The sequence below is a fragment of the Protopterus annectens genome, chromosome 12.part0 (genome assembly GCF_019279795.1).
Source record: "Protopterus annectens isolate FY-2018-M chromosome 12.part0, PAN1.0, whole genome shotgun sequence".
Taxonomy (NCBI): domain Eukaryota; kingdom Metazoa; phylum Chordata; order Ceratodontiformes; family Protopteridae; genus Protopterus; species Protopterus annectens.
Window position 1 is genome coordinate 1,333,448,510 of NC_056746.1, and position 22,486 is coordinate 1,333,470,995.

Here is a 22,486-nt window from a genome sequence, read left to right on the forward strand (position 1 = left end):
AAGAAAGGTAGATATTTGATTTTTCATTAAAAAGCAAATATTTGCTTTTTCTTTGACTAATTGTGACTTTGAAAGTGATTACATGAAGTATCAGGGACTGTTGGATGTCCACCCACATGGATGAATGGGTAAGATGGACTTGCCTCCTACATAAAAAAAAAAATATTTTGACAAATATGCTATTTTGTGCATTTGCAGGCAAATCTTCATGAAATGGCTGGAGACCCATGATTCTACAAGAGGTGTAGTTCATTTAATCAGGTAGAGCCCATTGAGATGTGCAATCAAGTTTCTATCATTAAGTGTTTCTCAGGGCTCAGACTTGTCAGTATCTGTTTCTCTGAGAACTATCATGGATTTGGGGGTAACTTTTTGTGTTGAAAATGGATTGCTCCCCCTTTTTCCATGATAGTGTAGTATGTGAGTAGTGGGGTTCAGGTGGGGTGTGGAGGAGATGTAGTCCTTCTCGTGGTGCAGGAGGGGGAGCTTGTTACCTACAAATATGGTTATTTTGTATGTTTTGCAGTATGCTGGTAAGGATGCACAAGGTGAGATGTTAGTGTTTCGACTTGTAGGTTTGCCGGTAGTTCGGAATTCTCAACAGCTTAAAGTCGATCAGTTTCTGCTTGATAATTCATCTGTCAGCAAAATCAACCAGACCCTGCACAACACATAGAGACACCATATAAGATGCAGTCATTATAGACATGGAAAGTATGAACTTTTGCACATGAGTTTAGAGGCATTACAAATATATGTTTTATAAGTGTCAAATGGAGGAAGATGTGGGAAGCTTTGAGGTTATGCAGACACACAAAGAGATGGTAATGGTGAATCTAAGGAAATTAATTACATGGATTTTAGCCATGATATCATTTTGGCTAGAAACCTTTGGGGTGACTCTAATTGTTTGACAAGTTTAGCAGGGGGGTGTTGTACTCAGTAATTGACCTGATCAGTGTGTTGTAAAGTAGTGATTACTTTGATGATGTTCTGTTGGCAACAACCCCTAGTTTGCAGTCATCTACAGACATTGCTAGCCAGAAGTCTTCCCTCTCTGCATGGACATTTAAGAAGGAAATAACAAAAAAGAGATGTCTGAGCACCAAGCACGGAGGACACCACTGGTCACTTTCATACATTATGATGCGGCACATGCAACTGGCACTGTGTAGGTTCTATCCTTCAGCCAGTTTGTTATCCATCTTAGCACATTTGGGTTGATTTTTAAAATATTTAGCTTTTAAATGATAACAGCCTATGAAATGTTGTCAAAGTCCTTGGCAAGGTCTTGATACACCGCATGCACTGCGTGCCACCATCTGCAGTCTCTGCAACCCTTATAAAGAATTATCTGTATGCATATCTGACTGGCTCCCATCAGCAGCTAGTTTCCCTGTACATGCCCAATGAATGGCAAACATTGGAGAATGAAAAAAACAAATATTTAAAACATTAAGCTATCTGCTCAGTTCAGCTCAGTTACTGCTTATAGACTATTTAGTATGTGACATAAAACTGGAGCTGTAAACAATTAGTATTATTTGGGCTACATACTGTTGTGAAGCTGACTTGATATGCCAGACAACAATTAAATCTGTATTTTTATCTGTGCCAGAAACGAAACTGGAAGTAAATACAGATGCTTTAAAAGTGATTGCAATGCGGTGGAACAGGTTCCAAGTCTTGCATGCTATTGATAGAGTAGAACTAGATATTTTAGGGTGTGAGGCAGAAACTGTAAGCAGAAAAAGAGATAGGTATGTTTAGTCACTTGTAAAAGACACAATGCATGTAGTCCTAAATGAATTGCTTGAGCTTACTGGTTATCTAAAAAAAGTAAAAATTAAACTTTAACTGTTTGAGAAACGTAGTAAAGCATCAATCAGACAAATCACACTGGAGAACATAATAACGTTGACCAATGTATTATATATGGGTGTAAATGTCAGTATTTTTTATTTTACGGACTTTGTTATAATGTTTTTATGCTGTTATAGAATTCAAACTGCATTATGGAAACATCTTTTTATTCTTTTCTTGCCTGCCTGTTGTGTTGTCTTGAATGGATTGGTGTTAGAAATTTGCTAGTGAAAGCCCCATGGCACAAAGGGATAAAGCCTTTACTCTTCCCCAGATGACCTGTGTCGGGATAATGGTATGGTCACTGGAGTGGCTAGGCAGAGGAGGATGGGAGTAAATGGCCAATGCCTTTTTGCCCATACTGGTAAAGTGAGACAGGCTGGCTCACTACATGTGGAGATGTATTGCCCACAGTAAGGAGCCCGGCATGGCCATACTGCATTGAGTGTGCCACTTAGCTGGGATGTTGCACATACATGCCAGTATGCATGCACCTTTTAAGAGTAGCAGTTGTGGAATAAGCAAGAATAGTCCAGAGAACTGATAAACTGTCTTGCTTACTAACCACTGAGTTTATCTTGGGCTTAATAACTCTCACCAAAGTGGAGGAATAGATGGCTCAGTCTTGTGCAGGAAGTGGAAGTCACTGGGCAGATCCTACAGACCAAAAACAAAATCTGCTAGTGGCATTGTTGTACCATTTTGTGTGTGTTTGTCCAAGGGAGAGGGCATGTCAGCATATGACAGTGAAGTCAGGAGACAAACTCTTGGAAGGTAAGATGACATTATCTGAAAAGTTAACAAATGACTGAATTTGAAGGAAACATTTGTGGCAGGGTCAGTTTCTTCTATACTCACTGCATGCAGTAATTTATCAGTAACTTTTTAATTAAGAATTTTGAATGGTTATGTGCTATGCATAATATGGCAAACTGTATTTAGGACTGATCATCATCCACATATAGAAACATATACAATTATCTGTTATGGAATCAAATGGTTCATTTCAGCACCAAACAGCTTATTTGGATCACCTTATACTTTTTTGTCACATAAGTGGTGGTCATTCAACAGCGTCACTGGACATTTTGTCAGGTTCTTTACTGTTTCAGCTTCTTTTCAGAGCCTGTTCTATTGTTTCTTTATGCTTCACTCATTAAACCAATTTGTTCTTAATGTGGTATCACACCCAAAGCATTGCAGTTTTATCATTTACCTCTAAGAATATTTTACTCTGGTTTTATAATATAAAGATCTTTGGCCAAATGCTAAATATGGTGAGTTTTTTTAAATAGTTTCCTGCACTGAATATATTATCATTTCTGTCACTGTCAATGTGGTGTAACTTGAACCTTAACTTGAAGTGAGGAACAACTGCAGTACTTAAAAATACTCCCCTTTTAGCATATGTAATGTCCCTTGTTAAAAGAAAACACAGGAGCAGTTACCTCCTAAAGTGTCTGCATGTACGTCTGTTTACATTTAAAGTGTGTAATCAGAATACCCTTTCAGAAACTGTTTGTATTCATTATATTTTTATTGTTTGTTACAAACTGGATTTCATAGCAAGGTGGAGACAGAAGGTGTTGCCCCAGTTTGAACTGTGCTTTCTTTACACTTTCCACAGCAGCTTGGAATCCTACTAATTACTTTATACTATTCCATGCTTTCCACAGCAGTTTGGAATCCTTCTAATTACTTTATACCATTCCATGCTTTCCACAGCGGCTTGGAATCCTTCTAATTACTTTATACCATTCCATGCTTTCTACAGCAGCTTGGAATCCTTCTAATTACTTTATACCATTCCATGCTTTCTACAGCAGCTTGGAATCTTTCTAATTACGTTATACTATTCCATGCTTTCCACAGCGGCTTGGAATCCTTCTAATTACTTTATACCATTCCATGCTTTCCACAGCGGCTTGGAATCCTTCTAATTACTTTATACCATTCCATGCTTTCTACAGCAGCTTGGAATCCTTCTAATTACTTTATACCATTCCATGCTTTCCACAGCAGCTTGGAATCTTTCTAATTACGTTATACTATTCCATGCTTTCCACAGCAGCTTGGAATTCTTCTAATTACTTTATACCATTCCATGCTTTCTACAGCAGCTTGGAATCCTTCTAATTACTTTATACCATTCCATGCTTTCCACAGCAGCTTGGAATCTTTCTAATTACGTTATACTATTCCATGCTTTCCACAGCAGCTTGGACCCCTTCGGATTACTTTCTTTGTACCATTCCATGCTTTCCACAGCAGCTTGGACCCCTTCGAATTACTTTGTACTATTCCATGCTTTCCACAGCAGCTTGGACCCCTTCGAATTACTTTGTACCATTCCATGCTTTCCACAGCAGCTTGGACCCCTTCGAATTACTTTCTCTGTACTATTCCATGCTTTCCACAGCAGCTTGGACCCCTTCGGATTACTTTCTCTGTACCATTCCATGCTTCATTTTCCATGAACAGTATTTTGTCAGGGGTATAACTTGAATGATCTGCTTTTGGCTGCCACCTGCATTTGCACTCTCCATCTTCAACTGAACTTCTTTCCTTTGCTGTTAAATGACACAGTGCCTGCAGGTCACTTTTCTTTTTTCTTGTGTATGCACGCCCAAGTTAAGTCCCTTTTCATATCTCAGCCCTGTAAATCTCTTCAGCAGTTTGGTAATTCTGTCTTGCACATTTCTACCAATCTAAATTCTGTTCCTCTGTGTAATATTCAGTACTGTACATATTACCCCAGGTGTGGCATTATCAGAATCTCATACATTGGAGAGATGACCGCAGTATCACTATTCAAGACAGTGGCCTTTCCAGGGCCTTGTACATAAGAAAATGACTTCAGTGTCACTGAGACCAACTCCCTAATCTAGGTACCTCTCCATCATTTTTGATTTCAGCTCTTCTGTTCCACATTGTATATAGTATGACTCACCTTAGGGTTAATTGCCTCCCCAAACCATTTTCCTTCTGTGTACAGCTTAATGTCACCTCTAGCATATCTGTTTTATGTGAATTCCTGTTTCTAGAATGTTCTAGAATATGTAATTTGTACTTTCTTATATTAAATCCCAACTATTATCTATGTGCATACAAACCAAGCTACCACAGCTTTTTTTTTCCATTGGTAACTACTACACCAATCTTTCTAGCATTAGCATGAAAGTTAATTCTGCTGTCTTAATCCAGTGTAATATCTCTCACAAATGTACCAGAAAGTACTGATCAGACATAATGTATTCTGTTGCACTTTAGTAAAGTTGGACTTCTTACATGACAGTTTCCCTCCAAAAACCACTGTCTGCTTCCACATCAGACAGTGTTCAATCTGACACATTATTTTAGAACGGTATGTCTCTTTTAGGGTGTTTTTTTATTTTTTTTTTGCTGATTAGACTGGGCAGTGGTAACAGTTTGGGTAGATAATGCATGTTAATTGGGGCCATTTTGCTGCTGCACTACCTGTCTGTGATAAAAGTAAGAGTAGAAGTAGGCATCTGTTTCTTTTTATCATTAGGACTCATAGGTTCATAGGGAGGTACTAGGCTATTGGCCCTAGGGCCTATATAAGCCTAGCCAAGAAGGTACCCTGGCTTTTGCCACCCAAGAAAATTATTTTCCTTTGCCACTGTCGAGCAGAGCCACAGACGTGATCCCTAGGGTGAATTTCCTATTTCCCATCCAATCATCAAGATTTTTCTTGAAGAGTGCCACAAAACTAAGAACACAAAAACTCTTTAAAACACAAAAAAAAACACCAAGGCTGGGAAGCGGGACCTTCACAGTTTATTGTAAGCGCTTTTATCTCGAACAATATCAAGACTTCATCAGACAAACATTAACGTATCTGAATACATTTTAAAATGACCGCAAGGTCTGACATCATCAATGCAATTAACATTTAAAAGTATATCATACCACAACTTCACGACAAACATTAGAAAAAAGATACAAAAATTATATAAACATATACGCATCAAAGACCATATAAAACACAGTAAATACAAATATCTTCCCCTTATTTACACAAAGCTTTTAACTTTAAAATTCAACCAATGTAACACTATCAAGCTTTCAATGATATTGTTCAAGACAAAAGCGCTTACAATAAGCTGTGAAGGTCCCACTTCCCAGCCTTGTTTTTTTGTGTGTTTTTCTTGAACAGTGCTAATGCGGAGCTTTGTTTAATATAGATAGGTAGTTTGTTCCAGAGTATGGGAAGTCTCTGGGACAGGAATCTATCCCTCCAGCATGTTCTGTTTGTTGTGCTGACCAGGTTTAGGTTCCTAAAGCATGTAGCTCAGAGGGCTTGGGATTTCTTTAAGTGGAGCATGTCCAAAAGCTCTGGGTTTGACATAGCTTTGTGTGAGTAGGCGATATGCGACAGAGTAAAGCTGCAGTTTTTTGAGATGGTCTGCGTAGGGCATCTGTTTGAGGCTGGTAATCCTCTTTGTGAGGTATTTCTGCAGTCTTTCCAGTTGTTGTAGATGTCTTGTGAGGTACATACCAAAAGGGGTGTTGTACTCTATAATGGGTCTAATAAGTGGCGAGTAGAGGGGAACAATGACTTATTTTTTCCTGGATGAGAAACCTTTTGTGATGATGTGTGCCATGTAGAAGGATTTCCTGACCACTGTGGCGATGTGATTATCAAAGGAGAGACTACTGTCCACCTGTGTCCCACGGTCTCTTATCACACTTTCAGTGTTAAGTAGATTACCGCCTATATGGTAGTTCATGGGCACAGAGTTTTTACCAAAGGGGATGACAATGCACTTTTTGGCATTGAGCTTGAGGCCATGGCTTTGACACCAGGCATCTGTCTCTGTGAAGCCCTTTTGTAGGATGTCCACATCGTTAGGAGTTTCGATTATTGCTCCTAGTTTGCAGTCATCTGCGAACTTCATTAGCCAAAGACCTTCTGTGTTAGCCTGTACTTCAGAGAAGTAGATAGCAAACAGGAGAGGACCCAGGACTGAACCCTGTGATACTCTACTTGTCACTGGTCTGAAGTCAGATTTGGAGTCTGCTACTTTCACAGTGTGGGTTCTGTCAGTGAGCCAGTTGGCAACCCATCTTGTGACATAGGGATTTATACGTAGTTCATAGGTTCATAGGTTTATACTAGGCTATCTGCCATAAGGCATTTATAAGCCTAGCCCAGGGTTTTGTGGCTTACGCCACCCCTTATGTTAAAAAATACTGTGCCCCTTAGTTTGTTGTGCCTCTGTCCAGCAGTGACACAGAGATGATTCCCGGGGTAAACCTACGATCACCCATCCACCGGTCAAGATTTCTCTTGAACAGAGCCAGCGAGGTGCTCTGCCTCACATGGACCGGGATTTTATTCCACAGCATAGGGAGTCTCTGGGTGACAAATCTATCCCTCCAGCATGTCCTATTTATATCCGTGTTAAGGTTTAAGTCACTTGCTCTAGTGGATCTGGTAGATTTGGATTTTTTGAGGTGGAGCATGTCCATTAATTCCGGGTTGGACATGGCCTTGTATGTCAGGCACAGGTCACCTCTGAGCAGATGGTATGCGACTGAATAGAGCTGGAGTTTCTTCAGTCTGGCAGCATATGACAGATTTTGGAGTCCCTTTATCCTTTTGTTGAGGAACTTTTGGGGTCTCTCCAATTGCTGCAGGTGTCGGGCGACATGCATCCCGAATGGGGCATTGTACTCGATCATTGGTCTGATAACTGAAGAGTACAGGGGAACAATGACCTCACTTGATCTGGATGTGAATCCCTTCATGATCAGGTGGGCAATGTAGAAGGTCTTTCTAACCACTTTAGCAATGTGAGTGTCAAAAGAAAGGCCACTGTCAACCTGGGTCCCCAGGTCCCTGATAACCTTTTCTGTGCTTAGTGGATTGCCACCTATATGGTAGCTTGGGGTTACCTTGTTTTTCCCGAAGGGTATGACCATACATGTTTTGGCATTTAACTTCAGGCCATGGCTCTGGCACCAGCTATCAGTTTCTGTGAGACCCCTCTGAAGGATATCTGTGTCCGATGTACTTTCCACTATGGCACCCAGTTTGCAGTCATCTGCAAACTTTGTCAGCCATAGTCCTCCTATGCTTGCCTGTACTTCTGAGAAGTAGATGCCGAACAACAGGGGGCCTAGGACTGAGCCCTGTGGGACACCACTTGTGACCAGCTTGGAGTCTGACATGGCGCCAGCAACTCTAACCCTGTGGGTTCTGTCCTTTAGCCAGTTTGCAACCCATCTTGTGACATATGGGTTTACATTTAAGCTGGTAAGTTTCTCTATAATACCCGAGTGGGGTATTGTGTCAAAAGCTTTTGCAAGGTCAAGGTAGGCTGTATGGACTGCCTTTCCCTCATCAATGGCCTTGGTGACTGTTTCGAAGAAGTCGACCAAGTTCAAAAGGCATGATCTGCCCTTGACAAAGCCAAACTGGGTCGGGTCCAATGTCTGCAAGTCCCCTATGTCTTTGTTTATGAGTTCCATTATGATCCTCTCCATAGCTTTGCAGACCAGGCTTGTTAAGCTTATGGGGTGGTAATTACCAGGGTCCGTAGAGGCACCGCCTTTGTGGAGTGGGACCAAAGTTGCCGTACGCCACTCCTTGGGCACGTATCCTGTGGTAAGGCTAAGATTAAACAGCTGCCTTATGTGAGGGTTTAGTTCCTCATTGAGTTTGTGTAGCACACAGCCAGGGACACCATCTGGCCCCATTGATGCTGTGTTTTTAGCTTTAGAGAGAGCAGCTTTCACCTGCACATTTGAGATGTCTGGGAGGCTACACTCCGCTGGGATAGTTATCTCTCCTTTTGGGGGGGAGTGGGGGGTGAAGTTTGCACTGAACCTGTCTGCCAGTATGTTGGCAATGTCTGTGGGTTCAGTGATTTTTGTATAATTTTGGACTAATTCTGAGCATATCTGGGAGTTTCCACCCAGGTTTCTAACATAGCTGAAGAAGGCCTTATGATTGTCTTTTGAATCTATGGCAATTTTTCTCTCAAAGTTGGCCTTGGATGATTTTATGAGTGCTCATATTTTTTTACTAATAATGATCAAAGGTGTCTTCTCTTTTATGGATTTTGCTCTATCATGTAACAGCTTTCTCCTCTTATTGTAAAGTTTGTTTATGGCTGGGGTCCACCAGACTGGACGTTTGCCCTTGGTGGAAAGAGCCTTGGTTTTCTTAGGGATTGCCTGATCCATGAAGTCCTGGAGGTGTTCGTAGAAGGCATTTGTAAGGGCTTCCGCAGCTTGGGTTGTGGTTTCCACTGGCTCGGGGGCCTTGAAGGATACCACACCAGTCTTGAGTAGTGTGAAGTTTGCTTTAGAGAAGTTCTTCACTGTGGTCTTTTTTGTTTGGGGTGGGGACGGAATGTGGATTTCCAGTGAGATTAGTTTGTGATCTGATCTCACCAATGAGGGATATACTTCCGGTGTGGAGCATTTTGTCCCCATGTTTGTGATGATGAGATCTAGTATATTTTCTCCTCTTGTGGGAACGGTGACTAGTTGTTCCATGGCATTTGAATTTATGAACTCCAGGAACCTTTGGGCTAGAAAGTTGGGGCTTGAGTAATGTTCCCAGTCTATATTTGGGTAGTTGAAGTCACCCAATATAATGGTGTTTGGAGATACATTTATACCCTCCAGTGTCTTCAGGAAGGCTGTGTGGGGTTCCTGAGTTTGAGAGGGTGGCCTGTAGCATGCTACAAATTGTAGAGCAGTTTTGCCTATGGTTAATTACACCTGGATGGTTTCCGATGCTTCGTGCGTTGCCACCAACCTGGAGGTGTGGGTATCCTTGATGAATATGGATACACCCCCTCTTTTTGTGGTGTGGGCCGGATTTTGGGGCCGGAACGCATGATACGAGGTAAAACCTGATAGTGCCGGGGTGCTCTCAGGAGCCTTGAACCAGGTTTCAGTCACAGCACAGACATCGATGTTCTCCATACTGAGAAGGGCCTCGAGTGCATGCATTTTGAGATTTAGACTTCTGGCATTGAGCAGCATTACCCTTAGTTTCTTCCCATTTTTGTTTTCTAGGGTGGTAGGTTTAGAATTTGAGCCTTGCCTAAAAAAGGCTCTATGGGGCTGGCAAGAGCCTTAGCCAATATCCGGAATCCCAGGGGTGACAGGTGCAAGCCGTCCCTTGTGAAGCAGCGTGGCTTATCAAGCATGTCATCCCAGGCAGACAGCCACTGGATCCCCTTTGAATGACTTTTTAGTGAGTTTATCTATAATTCCATTATTTCTTTACAGTTACTAATGATGTGGATTCATCTCATGAGTGCAAAAGCCATTTTTTTTCAAATTTTGCACTTGAAATAATGCCAAGAGTTAGGAGTGGGATTCAAATGTGCTTTTCTATGGGTATTGGGCAGCAAAGACCACCTCTGCCTCATCCACAGTTTAGAAAGGTGAATTTCACCTGTAGTGACTTCTGTCAAATGGAGTGCATTTTCATATTCTGAGACAGTTATAGACTGTTGAACAGGTTGCTACCAAAGGTGTGTACAGACATAGCATCCGTGCTGCAGTTTACAGCCAGTGACAGGATCTGAACAAGTGTTTCACATATAGGTTAATCAGAGTGAAAGTTGAAATACTGCCTTTAATAGCAGATATTCATACAGTATTTCATTTTTTTATTGTATAATTCATTTAAGTGTGATTTATTAGTGAAAAATGCAGGCTTGAATATTAGTACACACTTTGTGTCAGAACTGTGCTGCACTGGAAGCTTGGTGTTGTTTTAACATGTCAAACTGGGTGTAGGAATGCATAGAGGATGGGACAGTCATTATGACTGTAATTGTGAGAAGAGTGTTGTCAAAGGAAAACAAAGCCTCCGGTGGTCAGCCACAAGGGTCAGTCCAGGGATGAAGTTCCTCCTTTTGGTAAATGCATCTGATATAATACTGAGCATATAGAACAGATTTAACCTATTTCTAGATTACTTAAAATTGATGGAGCAGTGATGGATGTCAGACCAAGTATGTGAAATGGTTTAAGGAGGTTAGCAGCCTTGAAAGTGAAATGGCAGGTGAGATTTAATATACACAAATATATGATGCTTCATCTGGGAAACCATAATCTGGAAAATGTTTATAAACGTGGAGAGATCAAACACTGTTCATCTGGTCTGGAAAAAAAAGACACTGCAGTAATAGTCACTGCAGCATACAGTCGACAAGACAACCATGAGAAATTAATATCCATAGCGAAAATAATTATAAGGGAGACTGACACCAGAGAAAGAGAGGGACACAGAAAGCTCTGTCTCTTTAGAAGTGAGGAAACACCACATATGGAATATTGTGCAAGATCTGGGGCATTTACATTTAAATATCAATAATCTTAATTAACTAGCATGTCATGAGGTACACAGAATTTCCAGAAACATTACTTTGCAATGCAGATGTCTTGCAGTTTAGGGTAAACATACTGTCTCTTTGTGTTATTTATTGTTAAGTGCAAAAATATTTGCATAAACTGAAGAAATATATTAGAAGAAGTAAAGAAACATGCTTGATCTCCTCAAGAATGCCTGGGTTTGAAACTACTGAAGTACAGTTTACAGTGGAAGTTAACTACGACCGCAGCCATCAAGATGTCTTTGTTACAAGGGAATTCGACTGAAACCTGGAAGCTTTGGATCCAAACCTTTGATTTATTCCTCTGTTTCTGAGAAGACTGAATGTAGCAATTCCCTGCATGTTCTGAAAAAGAAGCCTTAAAGGCATTTAACTATTTTATTTTCTTTGATGAAGGGATAGACAACATAAATTCTTTAATTATTACCAATCCAGGAAGAAGTGGTCACTTACTAGACATTTGTTCCTTATAAAAACAAAAATTATTACAGAGATAATCAGTGTTTTTGGATCTATTCTCCAAGTTAGTAACACAAACAGTGATTTTGACAATTTGCATGACTCTGTAGAAAGATACAATATAATTTGTGTACTCAGAGACGATGAAACAAAGGTAAGGATTTTTAGGGAAACAGTTATATATGCAGAAAAAGTGAAATTAAAATAATTAACTAACAAAAAGAATATTGGTTTAATTTCTCCAAGTGTTTTGGGTTTCTAATACCATGATGGGAATGGACCCCATTCCTAAGTCAAAGTATGATTACATTTGTGAAACTACTATTGTTTCAGTCTTTGATGTTAGCCAAAAGTACTGTTTGAAACACCAGCAATGTGCCCAGAGCTGACTCTTTCTGCAGTTCATAAGGAGTTACAGTGTATTGACAGCATATCTAAATAAGGCTGTAAATTATTTTTTATGACCCCCCCCCCCCCCCCCGTTGCTCCTCCTACTACTGGAACTGTCTGGGTATCCTTCTTCCACATTGCCCTCATTTCTGCCTGCACATCCTGGTATTTTCTGACTTTGTGTCTCTCTGTATGTAAGACACTGTAATCACTGGGTATAGTGATTTCAATGATCAATGCTACGTTTATCTTCTTTTCATGGACTACTATATATGGCTTTCAGGCATCTGTTGTTTGAACTTTTGGTAATGGGTGATCCCATGTGATATAAACTTCATCATTTTCGATAATGCTTTGTGACTCGTGTTTCCAATGCTTCTCAGCTACTGCAATATTGTAATGTTTGCACAATTCCCCAATGCAACAGTCTTGCCACATTATTATGCCATTCAGGTTACAGACCCTCTGCCATTAGTGTATCACACCCAGCAAGAAGATATGCAACTGTTTCTAGTTCTGTTTTACAGAACCTGCATTTGTCTGTTTTTTCCACATGTTCAATGGACTTTGTAAACCAATGTGTTCACAGTCCAGTGTCCTGTCCTGCCAACATTTACCTTTCACCTTTTGGTTTAACTTCACCTCTCCTTAACCATTCCTGCATCAAATCCTAATTAATGTGAGGTTGTTCCAGAACTTTTCTGTACTTGCAACTATATTTACATCTTTTGCACATTTCTTCCCTTCTCATCTGATCCTTCACCTTATATTCTTTCTTCTGGTTTTTTTTGGCACATTCAGTTGCCGTCTGATTTTTCTCTACTTCTGGTTTGATTTCCATTCCTGCTTGACACTGATTCACTTCTGCTAAACTAAGCAGGGAAGTCATCTGACATTTATTATCTTCTGTTTTAAAACTTTCACTATGGTTGGATCTGCAGGAAAGAGCACTACAGATGCGATGTTTGCTCTGACAGTGTTGATGGAGAAGTACAGAGAAGGTCAGAAGGAGTTGCATTGTGTCTTTGTGGATTTAGAGAAAACATATGATAGAGTGCATAGAGAGGAGTTGTGGTATTGTATGAGGAAGTCGGGAGTGTCAGAGAAGTATGTAAGAGTGATACAGGATATGTATGAGGGTAGTGTAACAGCAGTGAGGTCTATGATGTTTGCAGATGACATTGTGATCTGTAGTGAGAGTAGACAACAGGTGGAGGAGACCCTGGAGAGGTGGAGATATGCTCTAGAGAGAAGAGGATGAGGGTCAGTAGGACTAAGACAGAATATATGTGTGTGAATGAGAGGGAGGATAGAGGAATAGTGAGGATGCAGGGAGTAGAGGTGGCGAAGGTGAATGAGTTTAAGTACTTGGGATCAACAGTTCAGAGTAATGGTGAGTGTGGAAGAGAGGTGAAGAAGAGAGTACAGGCAGAATGGAGTGGGTGGAGAAGAGTGTCAGGAGTGATTTGTGACAGATGAGTACCAGTAAGAGTGAACGGGAAGGTCTACAAGAGGGTAGTGAGACCAGCTATGTTATATGGGTTGGAGACAGTGGCATTGACAAAAAGGCTGGAGTCAGAGCTTGACGTGGCAGAGTTGAAGATGTTAAGATTTGCACTGGGTGTGACGAGGATGGATAGGATTAGGAATAAGTATATTAGAGGGTCAGCCCATGTTGGAAGATTTGGAGACAAAGCCAGAGAGGCAAGATTACATTGGTTTGGACATGTGCCGAGGAGGGATGCAGAGTATATTGGGAAAAAGATGCTAAGGATGAAGCTGCCAGGTAACAGGAAAAGAGGAAGGCCTAAGATAAGATTTATGGATGTGGTGAGAGAGGACATGCAGGTGGTTGGTGTGACAGAGCAAGATGCTGAGGACAGGAAGAAATGGAAACAGTTGATCTGCTGTGGCGACCCCTAACGGGAGCAGCCAGAAGAAGAAGACGACTATGGTTGGATCTGGTGAGGTCAGCAGATATGTATGCAGTCCTATGACTTCAGATCTATACATGTAATCAGTTTGCAGGAGGGCCCATTACATCCTTCATAATGAGGAATATATAATCGTGGCATCACTGATTTTTTATACGTCATTTGATAGGCATGAGACATTTTTCTTGTTTTCCTGTTCAGTTGATCCAATACCTTTTGGGGCCAGTCAATCACCCCAAAATTGTTAAGTTAGAACAGGAAGAGTGAATTGGATTATACCTTGGACTTTGTTTGTAGATGTCAGGGCTGTTTTCAGTATTAATTTTAGTCTTTTAAAATATTCCTTACTGAGTTTTGTTTGCATTTGTTCATGGTTTATTGTCAGTTCTTCGTCAATCCCCAAATGTTTATACACTCCCTTCTGCTAAAGTTCCTTTATATCATTCCTGTCCCAGGTTGATATTTTCTTGGTGCTACAGTTTTCCTGCTTTAAATGCTGCTTTTATACATTTATCAAGACCAAATGACATTCTTATTATCTGAGAAAGTTTTGACCACTTGCAGTTAGATGTCCTTCAAGAATGCAACTGCAGTCATAACATATGGGTTGTCCTGCCTCAGGCAGCCCTCGGTCGGCCGGATTCCAAAGTCTGGGTCCGACGTTGGCTGATGTCGCATTTCTCTCCGATGTCAGAGCGGCTGGAGTACATAAGCATCAGCCGACGCCATCTTCTTCAGTCTTTCTTGCCGCGTGGTGCCCGAAGCAGAAGCAGTTCGCAAGTGCCAGTCGGTCAGCTCCTGTATTCTTCGATTCCGAAGTCATCTAAAAAGCTAAGTACCCCATTGGGGACCTTTTCTTGCCTCAGCCAATGTCAGAAATTACTGAAAAAGTTAACAATTGTCTTTCTTGTGGTAAACAAATACCTCATAAGGATTTCCACTCTTACTGTCTTCCTTGCCTTGGCCCAGACCACGACGTCTCGGCCTGTGTAGCCTGTGCTCGCTTCAACAAGCGCACTCTCAGGCACCGGGCGGAGTTCGCTGAAGATTTTTTCGGCGAAAAATTCGCTTACACAATGCCGTCGGAACTTCCGACATCGCAAACTCCCAAGAAACGAAAAGACCGGGACCGACATCCTCGGCCCGCATCTACCACCGACTCCACGCCAAAACCTATCGCGAGTGCTCCGGTTCCCTCTGAGACGGTCTCTCCACCGCTCCGAACCGAAGACACCGCATTACCGAAGACTCCGATTCCGGATATCACTCCGACGCCAGTTATTGATTTTCCTCCGGATACCGAAACTGAGGAAATGCCCGAGACCATTGCTGTAGACAAGGTCACTCCTGCACGTGGAGATGCCAGGCCTCCTATGGTCATGTCTATTAAGGCCTACACCAGGGCTAAGGCAGCCAGCAAAACAAAACATCTTACTACTAAAACCTTACCTCAGCCTACTCCAGAGACACAAATTATGTCTATGGCTGCTGACTTAATTTCTATGATTAGAGGTTCACAGGCCCATCCTGAGAGAGGATCCCAGCCTCCTTCTGATAAAAGGCCCCGGGTTGAACCCTCTGACCCTATTCCGTCAGATGAAGACTCTGAGGGCTCTGTCCACTCTGATAGCCAGGAAGAGCTCTACCAGACCTATGAGGACTCGGATGCAGAGGATTCCATCCCCTCGGCCTCCCCTCCTGAGGATATTTCTTTTGGGGAAGTTCTGCATACCATGAGGGAACATTTCAAGTGGCAAGGCCAGGATTATTCTGATTCCAGAAAACGCCTTCGGACTTTCCTTAAGAAGCCCCAGCACAGGCCCTTAGCTATTCCTCCTGTACTTGATGTTTTGGATGATTTATATTCTGACACTAGTGTTACCCCTGACTCTCTTCCTCCTGCTCCAGCCAAGCCAGACAGGTATTACAGGGTCCCAGAAACTCATTCCCATTTATTTAGGGCCCATACTGCTGATTTGGAAACTATTTCTCAGGGGCCTAAAGGAGTTTCAGCTTCCACCTCTAAAAATCCATTGCCCTCCAACAGGGAAGCTAGGTCATTAGAGAGATAGGGAAAAAAGGTCTACACCTCCACTACTTTATCTATGAGAGCTTTGAATTGCCTTTTTCATATGTTACAATATCAGGATTTCCTGTTAGAAGTTTTACAAAAAACATTGGCCACTCCTGATCCTTTAGACAGGAAGGCTTTGCAGGAAGCTGTACATAACACTCAGCAAGTAAGCAATCACTTCCTGCAGTGTGGATATGATGCACTGAAAGCTTCATGTAGGGCAGCTATGACAGGGGCAGTCATTCGTAGACATGCATGGTTAAAAGATCAACCTCTACCAGATCATGTAAAGGCAAAACTTCTGGATGCACCTTTGGAAAAGAACAAGCTTTTTGGTGCTAATGCTAAGGATGTGTTAAAGACCATTGAGGAAAAAGCAAAATCAGTTCAGACGGTGAAAGATTTCCTCCAGGTTCAACCCCCCAGATTCAGTAGGAATTGGCCTTCAAAAAAACTGGTCATTTCCTAATCCAGAAAAGTTTCAAAGGGGTAAAAACAGACGTGGCCAAGGAAGAGGCCAATACAGAGGTCCTTACAGGGGATGACAATGGCAGCCAGGAAACCAAAGAAGTGACGCAGGGGTTTCACCTGCCCCACAGCCACAATCTCAATGACTTTCCTGTACTTCCACCTACCAGGGAACAAATAGAAGCTCCCTTGGGCGGGAAATTATCTCTGTTTGCAGAAAATTGGCACAGACTGACAAAGGACAAATGGATTTTGGACATTATAGACCGAAGCTACAGGTTCCATTTTCATACCTTGCCAAGAAAACAAGGCATGCCAAACCTACCTCAAAACCAGAGGGCAGAGGCTATCAAGCAAATCTCTCTGCTGACTTGGATGAAAGCAATAGAAAGAGTTCCACAACAAGAACAAGGCCAGGGGTTTTACTCAAGACTGTTCCTTGTTCCAAGAAAAGAATCTCAGTGGAGACCAATACTGGATTTGTCCGCATTAAACACCTTTCTCATAGTACCAAAGTTCAAAATGCTGACTCTACAGCAACTCCTTCCCATGCTGGGCAAGGGGTCTTGGCTGATTACTCTGGACCTCAAGGAGGCATACCTGCATGTCCCTATCAGACACAGCTGCAGAAGATACCTCAGATTTCTTGCAGGGCCAGAGCATTATCAATTCTCAGCATTGCCATTTGGCTTATCTACTGCACCCAGAGTATTCACAAAATGCCTGGCTTCAGTAATTGCTCATTGCAGGCTCCAGGGGATACAAATTTACCCGTACCTGGACGAATGCCTCATACAAGCGGACGACAAATTGATGTTGACAAAAAACTTGGACTATGTCATACTATTACTTCAAGCTCTGGGATACACAGTCAACTTCCAAAAGTCAAGACTGCTGCCATCCCAGCAAATAATCTTCTTAGGAGCCAAATTAGACACAGCCTCTCAAATGGCGTACCTGACAGAAGACAAGCAAGAGAAGTTAACTCATTACTTCAAAGGTTTAGCAAAACTCACCCAGATGACTGCAAGGAGATTCCTACAGGCCCTGGGTTACATGGCATCCTGCATTCTCCTGGTTCCATTAGCAAGACTACACATGAGAAAGCTTCAATGGTACCTAAAAAGCATTTGGTCTCAGCACAGCAACAACTTGGAGACAACCATACCGCTCATTCCATGCCTACAAAAGGAATTCCTATGGTGGGCCTCGGTGAGCCAGGCAAACACAGGTATGTCATTCAAAAAACCACAGATAACACAGACCATGACCACAGATGCCTCAGACCTTGGATGGGGGGGCGCACATGGAAGGCAGGTGTATACAAGGACAATGGTCTCAAAAGGAAACACATCTGCATATAAATCAAAAGGAAATGCTGGCAGTAATGCATGCCATTGATGCCTTTCAACACCAACTTCAGCAAGGCCATTTACTGATACGGACAGATATCACCACTGTGATGTGGTATATAAACAAGCAAGGGGGCACCCACTCTTACCCCTTTTGCAGACTGACAATGCATCTTTGGGAAAAATCACTGAGCCTAAACATCCAGTTACAATCCCAGTTTGTTCCAGGAAAGACAATGTGTTGGCGGACAGCCTAAGCAGGAATTTCACAGATCCACACGAGTGGAGGTTACATCCGAAGATCTTCACACAACTCACTTCGACATGGGGCAGGCCAGAAGTAGACCTATTTGCCTCTCACCTCAACCATCATCTACAAAAATTCTGCACAAGGACATACCATCCAAAAGCTTGGAAAATAGATGCTCTCTCATTCAACTGGAACTTCCTAACAATCTATGCATTCCCACCTCTGCCACTGATGACCTCAGTATTACTAAAGATCAAAGCAGAGACCCCCAAGGGAATCATAATAGCTCCGGACTGGCCAAGACAACACTGGTACCCACTACTACGGAGCATATGTCACACCAGGAGGTGGGGCCCTTCCCCAATGGCCTCTACTTTTGACTCAACACAATTTCAAAACAGTGCATCCAAACCTTCAGACACTGCAGCTAACAGCTTGGGAGATCCCATAAATAACCTCAACCTCTCTCTCTCCAAAGAAGTTCAGCGGATACTAACAGAGGCTCGAAGACCATCCACCAGAAAGGTTTACTTAGCAAAATGGAAGAGATTCAGCAATTGGAATACCAGCAAGGGACATGATGCTTCATTGTTGAACATCCCACTCATCTTGGAATATTTGGCGGATATGCTAAAGAACGACCTCTCATATTCTTCCATAAAGATACATGCATCAGCTATTTCAGCTAGATATAACACTGATCCTCCTGTCTTTTCACACCCTTTGCTAAGGCAATTCCTCAGGGGAATCAAGAACATCAAGCCACCAAGAAAGGCCCCAGTGCCAGCCTGGGACCTCAATTTTGTCCTAGAAAAACTGACTCTACCTCCATTTGAGCCAGCAGCTTCAGTTGACTTGCAATTTCTCTCATGGAAGACAGCTTTCCTGTTGGCAATTACCTCAGCAAGAAGGGTTTCGGAACTACAGGCCCTAATGGCAATACCACCGTTCATAATTTTTCACAGAGACAGGGTTTCATTAAGGACCAACCCTACTTTTATGCTAAAGGTGGTATCTAGGGTTTCTTTAAATCAAGCTATTCATCTGCCTGTTTTCTTCCCCAATCCTGAGAATAAGGGGGAAAGACTGTTACATACCTTGGACATTCACAGACAACTTCAATACTACCTGGACAGAACCAAGGCCAGTAGGAAGTCTGAACAACTCTTTGTAGCTTACGCCCCTGCAGTCCAAGGAAAAGCAATTTCAAAACAGACTATTTCAAAATGGATTGGACATTGCATCAGATTTTGTTATTCCTTTCATGGAAAGACTGTTCCAGCCAATGTCAGACTGCATTCCACAAGAGCTACAGCCACCTCTACAGCATTCTTAAGAGGGGTGCCTACAAAGGACATTCTAGAAGCTGCTACATGGAGCTCCGTGCATACATTCTCCAAACACTACAATCTCCCTCTATACTCCAGATCCAGAGCAGGCTTTGCTTTGGCAGTCCTGCAGGGTTTGATTGCCACACCATCTTTTTCCTAGAGCATTCCTCCTCCCCCAGCTAAGCTATGTTATTCTACCCATATGTTATGACTGCAGTTGCATTCTTGAAGGACATAGTACAGTTTTGTACCTACCATAAATGTAGATGTCCGATAGACATGCAACTGCAGTCGGATTTTCCCTCCCTCCATACCCCTCTATGCCTAGGATCCACTCCTATCCCTGTTTCTCTTAGCTGGGGATATCTGTTATGGTGTATTTGTTTTATTGCTCATTTATTTCTCTGGAATCCTGTTTTTGTCTTCCAATTTGATTACAGCCTTCCTTGGAGGGCACCTGGCATCTGGGGCAAGAAACACTGAAGAAGATGGCGTCGGCTGATGCTTATGTACTCCAGCCGCTCTGACGTCGGAGAGAAATGCGACATCAGCCGACATCAGACCCAGACTTTGGAATCCGGCCAACCGAGGGCTGCCTGAGGCAGGACAACCCATATGTTGTGACTGCAGTTGCATGTCTATCGGACATCTACATTTATGGTAGGTATAAAACTGTACTTTGTGCTTTCAGCTACTCATCTCATGAACTATATGGTTTTAAACCATCCACAAAAAGAAGAGAAGCCTTTACACTTGTTTTTTTGGGAGAAAATTGTAACCATGACCTAATCTGTTAAGCAGACTAGTTAACAGGTTAATGGCAAGAGAAAAGAGCAGCCGCGACAAAGATTCACGCTGGAATATCCCCCTTAGAATTTTTATCTCTCTGAAAATAGGTTCATAGGTGTTTACAAAGCTAACAACCACAAGGGCCTTTTTAAGATTAGACATGCATCCCAATCTCTGACAAGTTCTGGTACCCTTTGCAAGTGTAAGCAGGGGCTTGCGAGATTAAAAATTTACAAGCAGGGCCTGGAAGATGAACCATTTACAGGCTGTCTGTTTCCATTACAGATGTTCAACTAAACACCCTAATAATGGGCAATTTCAGCTACCCCACCATTAACTGAGAAAACTACTCAAGCACCAACTCCTTCACTCAACGCTTTCTGGAATTCATAAATTCAATGCCTTGGATCAACTTATCCACACCCCTACCAGGGGCAACAGTATCCTAGACCTAGTCATTACCAACATGAGTGACCGGTGTTCCACAACTGAAGTCAACTCCTTGTTGGTCAGATCTGACCATAAGTTAATCACCCTAGATATCCACATCCCGCCCCCACCGCCCATTAAAGAAACCATGGTAACAGATTTCTCCAAAGCCAACTTCGTGCTTCTTAAGACAGAAGTGGCGAACTTCATGACACCCATGTAGATGAACAATACAGTTACGACTGCTGAATCCTACACAAATGCACTCTATAAGCACTTACACGAGTGCATGGATCATGCTATCCCAAACAGAACCAAGACGTTATCCTCCAAAAAAAGGAAGCCAAACTGGTGGTCCCCTGCCATAAACAAACTCTACAACAGAAGAAAGAAACTGTTGCAAAAGAGAGTAAAATCCCATGAGTGGAGGAACTCCCTGGTCAGCCTCAGTAAGAAGCTGAGATCCCTTATAAGACCCTCCAAAGCTAGCTAGAAAAAATCACCACTGATTCTAGGGACAACCACAAAGCATTCTATAGCTATGTCAAGAATCTCAATGGCAGCACCCAGATCTGCTCTGAGTTACAGCACAATATCATGAAAATTACAGAACCAACTGATTTTGCCAACATCCTGGCAGATAGATTCAGTGCTAACTTTACCCATCTCACCTCCTAAAGGGCCCATATCTATACAGGAAGAATGCAGAGTCCCTGTAATCACAACTACGCAGGTAAAAGCTGCACTCTCTAAAGCCAAAATACAGCATCCATGGGACCAGACAACATCCCAGGCTGCATTTTACATGAACTTCAGAATTAACTGGCTCCCCACCTAAGCACCATGTTCAGTCATAGCCTCCCAAAAGGTTTTGTACCCACTGAATTGCACACAGCAACAGTTATCCCACTCCACAAAGGGGGAGCCACCATTGATCCCGGGAACTATCACCCTGTTAGCCTGACGAGCCTGGTCTGCAAGGCCATGGAATGTGTCATCATGGAACTCATAAACAAAGACACTGGTAACCTCCAAACTCTGGACCCTACCCAGTTCGGGTTTGTGAAAGGCAGATCATCCCTCCTTATCCTGATCAACATCTTTGAGGCAGTCACCAAAGCCGTAGACAAGGGTAAGGTGGTTCTCACAGCCTATCTTGTCCTTGCCAAGGCTTTCAACACCATCCCCCATTCTGGAATTATAGCTAAACTCACTAAACTAGGTATAAGTCCCTACATCACAAGATGGGTTGCTAACTGGCTCACTGACAGAACCCACAATGTAAAAGTTGCAGACTCCAAATCTGACTTCAAACAAGTGACAAGTGGAGTACCACAGGGTTCAGTCCTGGGACCTTTCCTGTTTGGTATCTACTTCTCTGAAGAACAGGCTAACACAGAAGACCTTTGGCTAATGGAGATTGCAGATGACTGCCATAGTCATGTCCCCAAATGATGTGGACATCCTACAGAAGGGCCTCACTGAGACAGATGCCTGGTGTCAGAGCCATGGCCTCAAGCTCAATGCCAAAAAATGCATTGTCCTCCCCTTTGGTAAAAACTCACTACCCATGAAATACCACATAGGTGGCTGTCTATTTAATGCCAAATGTGTGATAAGAGACCTTGGGACCTAGGTGGACACTAGTCTCTCCTTTGATACTCACATCACCACAGTGGTCAGGAAATCCTTCTACATGGTACACCTCATCACAAAAGGGTTCTCATCCTGGAAAAAAGAAGTCATTGTTCTCCTCTA

At 42.4% G+C, this 22,486-nt stretch overlaps 1 protein-coding gene across 1 annotated transcript in view; it reads left to right on the forward strand.

Moving 5' to 3' along the window:
* Positions 1-22,486, forward strand: part of LOC122817180 (tyrosine-protein kinase Srms-like) — a 711,881-nt gene that overhangs the window by 225,133 nt on the left and 464,262 nt on the right. The gene's annotated exons all lie outside the window — the stretch shown is intronic.